Source organism: Engystomops pustulosus, chromosome 2 (assembly GCF_040894005.1).
Source record: "Engystomops pustulosus chromosome 2, aEngPut4.maternal, whole genome shotgun sequence".
Lineage (NCBI taxonomy): Eukaryota > Metazoa > Chordata > Amphibia > Anura > Leptodactylidae > Engystomops > Engystomops pustulosus.
The window spans coordinates 252,629,975-252,643,561 of NC_092412.1; the positions used below are offsets into that span (position 1 = coordinate 252,629,975).

At 46.9% G+C, this 13,587-nt stretch overlaps 1 long non-coding RNA gene across 1 annotated transcript in view; it reads left to right on the top strand.

The window, feature by feature from the left end:
• Positions 1 to 10,293, top strand: part of LOC140119633 (uncharacterized) — a 149,918-nt gene extending 139,625 nt beyond the window's left edge. The window contains exon 3 of the long non-coding RNA XR_011853406.1: positions 10,267 to 10,293. This is a non-coding gene — a long non-coding RNA (uncharacterized lncRNA). The remainder of the gene's footprint in view (positions 1 to 10,266) is intronic.
• The last annotated feature ends 3,294 nt before the right edge of the window (positions 10,294 to 13,587 follow it).

Sequence of the window (13,587 nt, forward strand, 5' to 3'; positions counted from 1 at the left end):
CCTGGACTGGAGAAAAGAGTACAAATGCTTCTTGGTTGTTGATCCAGCAAACAGGACAGTAATACCCCAAAAAAATATTGAATAATATTTCTTCGTGCTTTATTTCTGGACCATAGTCAGATTTACAATAATTCCAAGCTTAAAAGATTACATCACAGCAACGCCTTTCAAATGCACCTTGGCGCTCATTTACTAAGGGTCCGGCAGATTCAATTTCGTCGGGTTTCCCGACGATTTCTGTTTTGTGGCGAATTGCCCCTGGATTTTGGTGCATCGGCACCGGCTTGCACGTGACAGAAATGGGAGGGGGGGCAGGCGGTCGGACAACCTGGTGGATTCGGACAGCGCGCAGGATTTAACATTTAGAATTGTGTTGCAAGACACGCACTTAGCAGCACCGGTAAGATGCAGGTGAACTCAGGGCAGAATCGACGGATGCAGGAACTCAGGCACACGAGCTTGAATCGCGGCAGACTGAATCCTCGTCGGACAACGCACCGCGGGATCGCAAGAGGACAGGGTAAGTAAATCTGCCCCAATGTGTCCTTCTTCATGGCTGTATTGTTGGGAATGTTAAGGTACACATGCTATATAGGCTGTTGGGTGTCTATGTAATCATTACATCGGTTCATATCTCTCCACCCCCTCCCGTCAGTGTGCCGTCACAAATCCCTAGTATCGTAATTAAAACAAAAAACATATAACCTACTAACTATATTAAAAACAAATATACTGATTACATTACATATCAACAATATGGGGGTCATTTACTAAGGGCCCGAATCGCATTTTTAGGGCAAGTTACCCGAATTTTTCCGTTTTGCACAGATTTTCCCTGTATTGCCCTGGGTTTTTAGCGCAAGCAATTGGATTGTGTTGCATCGACGTCGGGTTGCACGTGATGGAAATCGTAGGCGTGGCCGTACAAAAACCCGACGGATTCGGAAAAAAACCGCTGCATTTTTTTAAAAAAAAAAGTGTCGCTGGACACGCACTTACCTGCACCTGGCCCAGCTTGGTGAACCCCGATGCAATCCGACGGACTTCAGCGCAGCAGCGACACCTGGTGGACATCAGGGGAACTACCTTAATGAATCGCCGGAAGACCCGAATCCTCCACAGAGAACGCGTCGCTGGATCGCAAACGGACTGGGTAAGTAACTCTGCCCCTATGTGTATGTGAGTGGATATAGACATCATATTTCTGGTACTCCTTACTTTGATTCATATACACCATGCTATTAACGGGTTGGACCCCCTTTTGCCTTCAGAACTGCCTCAATTCTTCGTGGCATAGATACAACAAGGTGCTGGAAGCTCCTCAGAGATTTTGGTCCATACTGACATGATGGCATCACACAGTTGCCGCAGATTTGTCGGCTGCACATCCATGATGTGAATCTCCCGTTCCACCACATCCCAAAGATGCTCTATTGGATTGAGATCTGGTGACTGTGGAGGCCATTTGTGTCCAGTGACCTCATTGTCATGTTCAAGAAACCAGTCTGAGATGCTTCCAGCTTTATGACATGGCGCATTATCCTGCTGAAAGTAGCCATCAGATGTTACAGGGTACATTGTGCTCATAAAGGGATGGACATGCTCAGCAACAATACTCAGGTAGGCTGTGGCGTTGTACCAAGGGGCCCAAAGAGTGCCAAGAAAATATTCCCCACACCATGACACCACCACCACCAGCCTGACCCGCTGATACAAGGCAGGATGGATCCATGCTTTCATGTTGTTGACGCCAAATTCTGACCCTACCATCCGAATGTCGCAGCAAAAATCGAGACTCATCAGACCAGGCAACATTTTTCCAATCTTCTACTGTCCAATTTCGATGAGCTTGTGCAAATTGTAGCCTCAGTTTCCTGTTCTTAGCTGAAAGGAGTGGCACCCGGTGTGGTCTTCTGATGCTGTAGCCCATCTGCCTCAAAGTTGGACGTACTGTGCGTTCACAGATGCTCTTCTGCCTACCTTGGTTGTAACGGGTGGCGATTTGAGTCACTGTTGCCTTTCTATCAGCTCGAAGCAGTCTGCCCATTCTCCTCTGACCTCTGGCATCAACAAGGCATTTCCGCCCACAGAACTGCCGCTCACTGGATGTTTTTTCTTTTTCGGACCATTTTCTGTAAACCCTAGAGATGGTTGTGCGTGAAAATCCCAGTAGATCAGCAGTTTCTGAAATACTCAGACCAGCCCTTCTGGCACCAACAACCATGCCACGTTCAAAGGCCACAAATCACCTTTCTTCCCCATACTGATGCTCGGTTTGAACTGCAGGAGATTGTCTTGACCATGTCTACATGCCTAAAAGCACTGAGTTGTCGCCATGTGATTGGCTGATTAGAAATTAAGTGTTAACGAGCAGTTGGACAGGTGTACCTAATAAAGTGGCCGGTGAGTGTATTTCATAACGTGTCAGCACTTTATTTCCATATTGTTAGATAATATTCACAGTATTCCCTGTAATAAATAAAAGTACACAGATCTGAAAGAATTCATATCCTACTCCTCTAACCATATATGTGTGAACACCGCTACCATATAGCTATCATCACATTGAAATACACCTGTGTAATATCTTACACAAGTGTTCCGGGAGATGAGGACACCACACATGCGCTTGCCTCTCCCTTATACGATGAGCCTAAGAGGAACAGCGCATCCGTGTAAACCACGAGCAGTCCAGGAGATGAGGATGTGCCACTCTCTTCCCGATTTTATGTCACATTTATAAAAACCCTTGTATTTTAACCAAGTATCTGTTTTCTTATCAGAGACAAAAAAACTTGGGCATATTTTATTCCCTATCGTGGTGGATACTACACGACATCCATTTGCCAGAATTTCCCCCAATTTCTGTTCCTTTTTTTGACTTTTAACATATCTTCTCTATTATTCCTATCTACAATTTTCCTGACTCGATTTAACATCCATTTAGGATAACGCCTCACACTTAGTCTCTGCATTATCTGTCTGCAAGATTTGCACATCTTTAGTTTTGAGAATTAACTTCATATTTGGCAACTGTTCTGAATGGATGAGAGACCTCCCGGCCCCCAGGGTCCTGTTCGTTCTGCTGGCAGCTGATCAAAACTATTGTGATTCTAAGGAACTGACTAGGAACCATTGGAACATGACAATAGTTTGCACAGGAAAGAATAATAATAATTTTATTTATATTGGGGACATATACAAATAAAATAAGACATTGGGGCAATTTTACTTACCCGGTCCTGTCGCGATCCCCGATCCGGACAGTGCAACGAAGATGAAGTCTTGTGCGGTTCACGTAGCTTGTGCGACCGAGTTCCTGCAGGTGTCGCTTCCCCGCACAGGTCCGCCGGAGTTCACCTTCTTCTTCACGGTGTATGTAAGTGCGTGTCTTGCGACACAATTTGAAATGTTAAATCCCGCGCTCAGTCCGAATCAGGCCCTCCCCCAGTAAGCCAGCGCGATGTGCCAAAATGCGATCGCATGCGACACAATCCCCTGTATAATGCAGCGCAACTCGGAAAATGCGATCTGCGGACCCTAAGTAAATGTGCCCCATTAACTCCTATCTGCTCACCCGCTGATGTGTAAAGTCAGGTCCAGGGTCTGCAGCGATGTCTTTAGCCGCGGGAGCAGGACCGGGTCTCTGACACCCAGAGACCCTAGGGAGAAGGGACATGCGGCTTATTACCGCTTCTCCCTTCTCCGCTCCTCACAACATCGCCCCGATACATCGGGGAGCAGAGCCGGCACTGAATTTGGCTCTATCCACCTATGCAGTGACAGGTGGTCATTTCCCCAGGAAACTGGGGCATCTTAAAAAAAAATATTTAAAAAAAAACTAAAAATGTCGTTATGGGGTCTTTTATGACCCCATGGAGGACGAGTAAAGAAAAAAAAACATAAACAAAAAATATTAAAAAATATTTATAAAAATACATTCGCATTTTCCTATAAAATTTTAAAAAAACTCCTGCTTCACTACAAAAATCACCGCCATTGTCTCTCCGTTTACCTGAGACTACACATATCGGGGCAAATTTACTTATCCGGTCCTGTCGCGATCCCGTGGTGCGTTGTCCGACGAGGATTCAGGTCTGCGATTCACGAAGCCCGTGCGCCCGAGTTCTTGCATCCGTCGCTTCTGCGCTGAGATCCGCCGGAGTTCACCTTCTTCTTCCCCGTGCATGTAAGTGCTGATCTTGCGACACAATTCTAAATATTAAATCCCGCACGTTGTCCGAATCCATCAGGTTGTCCGGCGGCCTGCCAACCCCCCCTCCCCCCATTTCTGTCAAGTGCCAGCCGGATCCGATCACGTGCGCCAAAATCCCCGGGCAATTCGGCGCAAAACTGCGCAAAATCAAAATAACCAAAACAAAATAGGGAACTCATTAATAATGTTCATTTTTAATTAATTTGAAAACATTTTAAAAAATGTACCATAAATTACAAAAAAGAGCCTTTCTTTCCACTTTTAACCCCAAATAAAACTGAAAATGAAAATAAATCTTTCAACTTTTATTACATTTTAACTAGCTCTATGTATCCCGGAAAAAAAAACACCCACATTTTAAGGTAACACACACAAAAAAAAAAAAAAGTTATGGCCCTTAAACCGCCAAGTATGAAAATTCGCTAAAAATACCCGGTCACTGGAGCCTTTTCAGGCCGTGTCACTAAGGGGTTAAAGAGTAAAAACACAGTCATATGAATTACCGTATATACTCAAGTATAAGCCGAGTTTTTCAGCACAAAAAATGTGCTGAAAAACACTAACTCGGCTTATACTCGAGTCAAAAAGCTAAAAAAAAAAATCTAAACTCACCTTTTCAGCTGCCGCGCGAGTCTTCTATGCGATCCCTCTGGCTGCGGCACCAGGTCAGAGTCACTGACTTCAGCCGCCGCCGCGATCGTATTGTGTGTGCCGGAAGCGCATAGAAGATCGCATAGAAGACTCGCGCATAGAAGAGGGATCGCATAGAAGACTCGCGCGGTCGCCGAAAAGGTGAGTTTAGATTTTTTATTTTTTTAAATTAACTGTCCGGCTCCATAACTTGCCGGGGACCCGGCTCCATAACTTGCCGGGGACCCGGCTCCATAACTTGCCGGGGACCCGGCTCCATAACGGGCCGGGGACCCGGCTCCATAACGGGCCGGGGATCCGGCTCTTTAAGAGGGCACAGGGGCTGGTGGCTAAATACTTGGACAGGGGGTTAAAGGCTACAAATTGGGGCAGGGGGTTAAAGGCTACAAATTGGGGCAGGGGGTTAAAGGCTACAAATTGGGGCAGGGGGTTAAAGGCTACAAATTGGGGCAGGGGGTTAAAGGCTACAAATTGGGGCAGGGGGTTAAAGGCTACATATAGGGGGTAGGGGCTGACAGGCTATATATTGGGGCAGGGGCTGGCAGACTATACTGGGGCTATGTACTACTGGGGGCTGGCTGGCAGCTATATACTACAGGGGGCTGCTGTCTATATACTACTGGGGGCTTTGTGGCTATATACTTGGGGGGGGGGGCAGTGACCAATGCATTTCCCACCCTCGGCTTATACTCGAGTCAATAGGTTTTCCCAGTTTTTTTTGTGGTAAAATTAGGGGCCTCGGCTTATGCTCGGGTCGGCTTATACTCGAGTATATACGGTAGTAGGAATGAGTGTCCTGCTTATAAGAGCTTTCACTCTATGAGGAGGAAGGAGGGATAAGAGAAGTATAGCAGCTTGTATAATGGTCAGGCCCGGCGCCAGCACCCGGCCAACCCGGGCAAGTGCCGGGGCCCCGGGGTACTGGAGGGGCCCACTCGGGCCCCCTGATCAATTGTACCAGTGTCGCTATAAGACACTGGTACAATTGATCACCATCCGGATCGATCGCTTTTCTGCCTCTATGCTGCGCTGGTCGGGAGCGCAGCATAGAGGCAGAATCTAAAACTCACCTGTCCCGGTTCCCACGATGCAGCGCTCCGCAGGGTATGCGACGGCTCTGAAGCCGGCGCACATGATGACGTCATCGGATCACGTGTGCCGGCTTCAGAGCCGGCGCGTACGGGAGGCCCAGGCCGAAGACAGCTGCAGGTGCTGCTCCGGGGGAACCAGGAAAGGTGAATTTTTTCTTTTCCGGAGGGGAGTCAGGGTGTCCGGGGGGGCGGGGGGGTCATTGTGTCCACAGGGGGAGGGGGGGGTTCAATGTGTGTGGAGGGGATCATTGTGTCAGCAGGGGGGGCTCAGTGTGTCCGGGTTCAGTGTGTCCGCAGGGGAGCAGGGGGAGGGGTTCAGTGTGTCCGCAGGGGCGGGGGGGGGGTCAGTGTGTCCACAGGGGAGGGGGGGGTTCAGTGTGTCTGCAGGGGAGGGGGGGTTCAGTGTGTCCGCAGGGGGGGGAGATCAGTGTGTCCCCGGGGGGCGGTCCACGGAGGGGCCCACTAAGGCTCTGTCGCCCAGGGGCCCACTAAAACCTGGAGCCGGCCCTGATAATGGTCCAGCCATTCTTTATAACCAATAAGCCGCCATCTTGTATATAGAATCCCAGGGCAATGGGGCTACAGAGAAGCCTGTATATTGTCATCTAGAGCTTACCGGATAACAGACGGGAGGAGGACACAGAATGGGTTAGTAAAAAAACAGTTGATGTTTCATGCAGTTATGGAATGTGATAGACCTGAGGAGATGGGTTTTCAGAGGATGTTTTAGGCTTTGGTGGTTGGGTATTAAGGTAGTGATGAGCAGTTTAGTTGAAATTCAGGTTCAACAGGTTTGATCAACATTCACAACAAAATTCGGTTTAGGACCTGAAAAAAAGGCAGAATTAGGAGCCAACATGACCTCCTTGCAAGTCAATAGATTGCCAATAATGGCTGTAAAATGGGCCTAGTAAGGCCTAGAGGGCTGAAAATAGTGGGAATAACAGCGCAGTTGCCCTGACCACAATGGGCTAGTGAAAGAACCTGAAATAATAATATAACATGAAAAAAATAAACTAAAACATAATTTTAAAATATACTAAAAGCAAATGATGCCACAAAGGTTAAAGACTCATTGGGGCAGATTTACTTACCCAGTCCATTCACGATCCAGCGGCGCGTTCTCTGCAGTGGATTCGGGTCCGGTCGGGATTCACTAAGGTAGTTCCTCCGACGTCCACCAGGTGGCGCTGCTGCGCTGAAGTTCCCCCTTAGGCCCGCCGAAATGCACTCAAGTTCACCGGCCTATTCCTAGTGCAGGTAAGTAAGTCTCGCGCAAATATTCAGGTAACACATCGGGAAAACGCGAATTGGGCCCTTAGTAAATGACCCCCTTTGTGTTCAGATCTAGTTATTCGAATGCGGAATTGAATTTTTTTCTTAATTTTAAGTTCCATTAATCTTTAAAAATGCAAACACACGCCAGACATTTTATTCTGCATGTCTGTGTAACTGATCAGGAGACTTTGCACCACTAGATTGAGCACATGGGCCAGACGAGGGATCTGCATCGACTTGGCCCAGGGCTGCTACAAGGTTCCGGCCTTTGTGGCACACCACCATAACAGGCTAGAGGTTCAGCAAGCACTCATCTGTCTGCTCGTGGGCTCCACAGCTCATGGGCGGAGTGTGGTCTTTCGTCCAGACAATTGGCTTTCAGTTTTCGTTTCCCCATGGTTTTGCGTAAATTGGAGTTGCAGGAGTTGCGCTGACTAGATATTCCCTGGTACTGTACAATCAGTAAGGGGGTCACATACATTACATTAAGACAAAAACAGGTACAAGTGCCAAATACAAAACTACAAAGATCAGGAGATAAGTAGGAGGAGGACCCTGCCCCTGAGGGCTCACAATTTATATGGGAGGGTAGATGGAGACATGAGGTGAGGGAGCAGAGCAGTTATTGTGTGTTGTAGATCCTGAACAGGTGGGTTTTCAGGTTACAGTCTGACACATTAGGGGAGAAGGTTCCAGAGTATGGGGGAAGCACGGGAGAAGTCCTGGATGCGGTTGTGAGAAGAGCGGATGGTAATAGAGTGCAGCTGAAGGTCCAGTCAGGAATGGAGACTTGTGGGGCAGTATTGCCTGATGAGTTCAGAGATATATGGAGGGGACAGGGTGTGGACGGCTTTGTATGTGATAGATAGTATTTTAAATGGAATTTGCAGTGTGATGTGTAACCAGTAATGAGAGTGGCAGAGAGGAGAAGCAGAGGAGAAGACAGGAGACAGATGGATTACCCCGGCAGCACAGTTAATGATGGATTGGATGACGTTAGAGGGGTAGATGGGAGACCACAGAAAAGGATGTTGCAGTGGTCGAAGCGAGAGATGATGAGGGCATGGACTAGTCATTTTGTAGACTTTGGATTGAGGAAGGGTCGGATGTGAGAGATGTTCTTGAGATGGAGGCAGCAGATTAGTAAAAGATTACGGATACTTTCACACGGCCGCTATGGGGGCCATGATCTGGTCGCATGAAAGGGTTGAAGAAAGGTGTTGTGTGGTGTTCTTAGTACCAATAAACTGCCATGAGCAGTGGATAGAGCCCATATCCGGACATATGATGGAGGAAGCGTACATTAAACACTGAGCACTTTCTTTACATCATTACTACTTAGAATTTCAAATGAAGAAAGAAATTGTAGTTGATTTCGCAAGAAAAAAGAGGGACTGGATTGAACCGTTAATTGTAGATGGGGTGGAAATTGAACTTGTGCGAGAGTATAAATATTTAGGTATAATGGTCACCGAGAAATTAAAATGGCAGTCTCAAGCGGACCATGCATACAGGAAGGCAACGGGGAAGTTGTACTGTACGGGGTGAGTGCCGGGGACCCCTGTTTGTCTGCTCAAGATCAATGCAAATGTAGAAAGATTATAAAAAAGGCCAAGAGCATAATTGGTGTAAAAATGGAACAATGGGAGATTATGCTCCACCGACGTGCACCTGCATGCCCCGGAAGAAGCTGCAAGGTGAAACCCAGGGTCGGGCAATGTCTGGCGTCCTCGTGGAGTTATAACGATATGCGCATTTTTACCTGTTTTATGTGAGTAGATCTGATTAAAAGATTTGTTTTATTGAAATTGTCTACACTATGGGGCAGATTTACTAAAGGTTCGCGGACCGCCTTTTCATTGAGTCTCCCGACATATTGCGCCGCATTTAAGTGGGTTTTTTGACACACGTGATCGGATTTTGGCGCAATCGTGCAACACAAATCAAGGGGGTGTGGTTGCCGGACAATCTGACTTATTCGGACTAAGCACAGAATTTAACATTCAAAATTGTGTCGCAAGCCATGCACTTACATGCACCTCGGTGGGTAAGTGACACATGCAGGAAATTGGACGCACGATCTTAGTGAATCGCGGCAGCTCCGAATCCTCGTCGGACAATGCACCTCGGGGATCGCGATGGGACGGGTAAGTAAACGTGCCCCTATGTCCATGTATATCTTCTTTATATAGAAAAGTGGGCTATGGAACATATTTGAGGATAAAAGAAAAACGGTAGCGGTTTCGTGTCTGATTGGCATCTTATTCCCACTGAAGTCTGCTTGGTTGGTTTTGGTGGCAGACTGAAAGAAATTAGATGTAGGACAGATAGATACCGGTTGTTGTCAAACCGGTTGTGACATTTTCTTTTCCCCCTTTTCGGGGGACAATAAATTATTATTAATATTATTATTATTATTATTATTATTATTATTATTATTATTATTATTAAAGGTTACATTTTATTCACATGTCTGGAGATGACCTGTATTCACCACCAATGGAAGTTTTTTAGGGACTAGATCTTGACTCTGCCGTGATATTGGTTCAGCCTGTAAATTCTATTCTCTGCATGTTAGATTCAGGTAACTTGTCGCCAGCTAAAGTTCAATCACAGTATAGTGGATGGGATTTCTACAAATCCTAAGTACAGGCTTTGAAAAAATCCTCATAGGGGAAGATAATTTCCACTGTGGGTTTATAATCTACAGCTTTTATAGCAAGATCACGATGTGTCGGAGAACGGAGGAAGGCGGGTAAAGGAATGGCTGGCGAGCATTGCTACTGTTTATAGCGGCAGTAGGAATAGAGGAGCGACTGATAGACATTATAAGGCCCCCCCAGGGATACAATAACATATACCTCCCTTTGTGTTGTATTTGGATGAAATTTTCAACACAAATAATCAGATTACTGAATTAATGGATTAGTGGTTCCTCCCGGATGAGGTGTACAGTTTGATTGGAGCTAGGAGCCATGTTGAAACAATTTGCATAATTTGTCATTAACTTTGTTTCACCATGTAACACAGGAAAAGAGAGGAAGAAGAACATGAAGAGCAAAGTGAAGACAAGGGAGAATTGAGCTCTGAAACAATTGCAGAGCTTAAAGGACACCTGTCATCAGGTCTCTGTCACTATTTCTGTTGCCTCTACCTGTTGGAGCAGCTCAAAAGGATCCCATCCCAGCCTTTATCTGGTCAATTCATATGTTAATCATTGTAAAATCATCTTTTCTTTATTATGTAAATGAAGCTGGTCACATGGTCAGAAGCAGTGATGTCACCCCTTTTACCCCTCCCCTCTCCTCCCCCTGCTCATGTTTGTGTGTAAAGGATAGTAAAGCATTGCTAGTGTGTGTGCTGCATCTGCTGACATGCTGCATCCTCCTAATACACAGACACACAGACATCAGCTACACAAGTACCTGACATGTTCTGCTATAACATGGCTGCATCCTGGAGCTGTTGTATCTCTCCTATACACACACAGGCTGCAGGGGGCGCCAGCACCAGGAAGCACATGGAGGAGACATTACACCATTATACCTCACATCATTATACAGGCTGTCAGTTATGTGTATAGGAGTATCTCATACACACAGGCTGCAGGGGGCGCCAGCACCAGAAAGCACATGGAGGAGCCATTACACCCTTATACCTCACATCATTATACGGGCTGTCAGTCATGTGTATAGGAGTATTTCATACACACAGGCTGCAGGGGGCACCAGCACCAGGAAACACATGGAGGAGCCATTACACCATTATACCTCACACAATTATGCAGGCTGCAGGGGGAGTGGCCAGCAGCACCAGGAAACACATCATTATACAGCCTCACATCTGTGCCTCCCACATCTGTGCCTCCCACTCATGAATAAGCTGGACAGCTTAAATATGCTAATGACTCCTTGGACATTACACAGGTCATTTGCATACAGCTTTAGGACCTCATTGCTTAGGGTTACAGGCATGTAGAGGGACAATGATGTGATAGAGGCAATGCTTTCTAATGTCAGTTTATGAAAATATATTTAGATTAGGGGGGTTATTTTGCATGGTTCTTACTGACCAATATAATTATGCTATAAAGATATTACAGCAGTTGTAGCTTATCCCATGGTCTGTCTTCTTTATATAAAACCTTCACATAGACCAGATATACTCACAGATGTGTGTAACTCAAAAAGAAACAACCCGCATACAAATACTGTATATACTCCAGTACAAGCTGACCCGAATATAAGCCAAGGTATTTCATTTTACCACAAAAAAACTGGAAAACCACAAAAAACTGGGAAAACTTATATAATAAACTTATATAAGCCTAGAGTATAAGCCTATTGTGAAAAATACTTTGGTCACAGCCTCCCTGAGTAATAGTATCATAGTATATAAGGCTGGAAAAAGACGCAAGTCCATCAAGTCCAACCTTTAAGAATTAAATAAATGTTTTATCCCCATAACCCGTGATATTTTTTCTCTCCAGAAAGTCATCCAGGTCTCTCTTGAACATGTACATAGAGTCCGCCATAACAACCTCCTGCGGCAGAGAGTTCCATAGTCTCACTGCTCTTACAGTAAAGAACCTTTGTCTATGTTGATGGTAGAATCGCCTCTCCTCTAGGCACAGAGGATGCCCCCTGTCTATGGTGATAGTAGAACCTCCTCTAGGTGTAGAGGATGCCCCCTGTCTATGGTGATGGTAGAATCTCTTCCCCTCTAGGTGTAGAGGATGCCCCCTGTCTATGGTGATGGTAGAACCTCCTCTCCTCTAGGTGTAGAGGATGCCCCCTGTCTATGGTGATGGTAGAACCTCCTCTCCTCTAGGTGTAGACGATGCCCTGTCTATGGTGATGGTAGAACCTCCTCTCCTCTAGGTGTAGAGGATGCCCCCTGTCTATGGTGATGGTAGAACCTCCTCTCCTCTAGGCGTAGAGGATGCCCCCTGTCTATGGTGATGGTAGAACCTCCTCTCCTCTAGGTGTAGACGATGCCCTGTCTATGGTGATGGTAGAACCTCCTCTCCTCTAGTTGTAGAGGATGCCCCCTGTCTATGGTGATGGTAGAACCTCCTCTCCTCTAGGCTTAGAGGATGCCCCCTGTCTATGGTGATGGTAGAGCCTCCTTTCCTCTAGGTGTAGAGGATGTCCCCTGTCTATGGTGATGGTAGAACCTCCTCTAGGTGTAGAGGATGTCCCCTGTCTATGGTGATGGTAGAACACCCTCTCCTTTAGGTGTAGAGGATGCCCCCTGTCTATGGTGATGGTAGAGCCTCCTTTCCTCTAGGTGTAGAGGATGTCCCCTGTCTATGGTGATGGTAGAACCTCCTCTAGGTGTAGAGGATGTCCCCTGTCTATGGTGATGGTAGAACACCCTCTCCTCTAGGTGTAGACGATGCCCTGTCTATGGTGATGGTAGAACCTCCTCTCCTCTAGGTGTAGAGGATGCCCCCTGTCTATGGTGATGGTAGAACCTCCTCTCCTCTAGGCGTAGAGGATGCCCCCTGTCTATGGTGATGGTAGAGCCTCCTTTCCTCTAGGTGTAGAGGATGTCCCCTGTCTATGGTGATGGTAGAACCTCCTCTAGGTGTAGAGGATGTCCCCTGTCTATGGTGATGGTAGAACACCCTCTCCTCTAGGTGTAGAGGATGCCCCCTGTCTATGGTGATGGTAGAGCCTCCTTTCCTCTAGGTGTAGAGGATGTCCCCTGTCTATGGTGATGGTAGAACCTCCTCTAGGTGTAGAGGATGCCCCCTGTCTATGGTGATGGTAGAACCTCCTCTCCTCTAGGTGTAGAGGATGTCCCCTGTCTATGGTGATGGTAGAACCTCCTTTCCTCTAGGTGTAGAGGATGTCCCCTGTCTATGGTGATGGTAGAACCTCCTCTCCTCTAGGTGTAGAGGATGCCCCCTGTCTATGGTGATGGGAGAACCTTCTCTCCTCTAGGTGAAGAGGATGCCCCCTGTCTATGGTTATGGTAGAACCTCCTCTCCTCTAGGTGTAGAGGATGCCCCCTGTCTATGGTGATGGTAGAGCCTCCTTTCCTCTAGGTGTAGAGGATGTCCCCTGTCTATGGTGATGGTAGAACCTCCTCTAGGTGTAGAGGATGCCCCCTGTCTATGGTGATGGTAGAACCTCCTCTCCTCTAGGTGTAGAGGATGTCCCCTGTCTATGGTGATGGTAGAACCTCCTTTCCTCTAGGTGTAGAGGATGCCCCCTGTCTATGCTGATGGTAGAACCTCCTCTCCTCTAGGTGTAGAGGATGCCCCCTGTCTATGGTGATGGGAGAACCTTCTCTCCTCTAGGTGAAGAGGATGCCCCCTGTCTATGGTTATGGTAGAACCTCCTC